Genomic DNA, 1358 nt, shown 5'->3' with positions numbered 1-1358 from the left:
ACAGTCCTCCATAAAATGTGCTGCACACATCTGAATATTTGGGTTGAACTGTTCTGGAACAGTGTTGTAAACACAACTTAACCACTGATTTCTAGTCGTGTCCATTTTTGGAAGGCCAAACAAAGTAGTTTCGGTTTCACAACGAAACACACAGCGCCTTCACGACATGGCGGCGGCAACAACAACAATACTACTGCGAGAATAAAAGTTACGCCTCTTTCTTTGCATGAACATTTGGGAGGCGTTATGCAAATCTTCCCACATAGTGATGTAGACATGTGGGGGCGTGTTAGAACGAGCCGTTTTAGGTAGGCGTGGTTGACTCAACTTTTATAAAGAATATCTCTTTGGATTTGAGACTTTAGTCTTTGCAACTTTACAGATCTTCTTTATGCACCAAGAGCTTGTAACACTTCAAAGAGAAAGGAAAAATTTAAATCGCATCATATGACCCCTTTAAACAGTTTCCTTCGTACATTCGGTTCAACGACATTGTTAAAACACGTTTATCATTCAATGGAACTGTGCGTATGCTTTTAGACACTTAAGTTTTTGCTCTGTCCATGCAATAAATGCGCAGCCTTCGACTGCTCAGGTAATGTCGTCGGTATGACCGAGAGCCACTGAAAAACTACAGAAAAGTAAAACTTCTTCACTTTAGCATTACTGGTCACGAGTACTAAGGAGAACTCACACATCAGCTGCTCAAAAAATATGTCCGTGAGACGAACTGAGCACGAGCGCAATCCTGTGACAGTCACAGGAGGTAAATAGTGGAGCGCGTGAAGGAGAGATGCGAGGCACAAACACTGTTAAAGGTCTCCATTAATTCGTGCTTATAGTAATTTAATGTGTATATATGTATATATTGAAAGCATTGAATCGCTATAGAAATCGCGATTCTTCTTCTTCTTCTTCCTTAGGAGCATTATCGCCACCTACTGTACTGGATGTCAAGTAAACTTTCATAGGTGATGAGTGAAATTTGAGAAATCGCGATTCATTCGATTCTTAGCGTTTTAAATCGATTACTGTCCGAACTCGGAAATTCACGATTCAAAAATCCATGTTTTAAGATCGATGCATTGCATCGTCAGGGCTTGTAATCGATGCATCGACAAAAAGAGTGAATTGTTACACCCCCACTTTTAGGTGATGCAAGTAAAATATGTGACTTCCTCCAAGTGATATGAGCCATAGGAGCAAGCGTAATTAATATTATTTCATATTATATTTATTTAATATTATTTTTAATATTATTTCAGTTCTTGATTTTAGAAATGTTGAAGGCCATTACTTATTTATGTTAACCCCTTCTTGTAGTCTTTCAGTCTGTTGTATTGAGTCTTAAGTAGATA

Source organism: Sinocyclocheilus grahami, unplaced genomic scaffold, assembly GCF_001515645.1.
Source record: "Sinocyclocheilus grahami isolate Dianchi unplaced genomic scaffold, SAMN03320097.WGS_v1.1 scaffold118.1, whole genome shotgun sequence".
Taxonomy (NCBI): domain Eukaryota; kingdom Metazoa; phylum Chordata; class Actinopteri; order Cypriniformes; family Cyprinidae; genus Sinocyclocheilus; species Sinocyclocheilus grahami.
The sequence above is the reverse complement of the archived record's forward strand: the minus strand, read 5'-3'. Positions refer to the sequence as shown.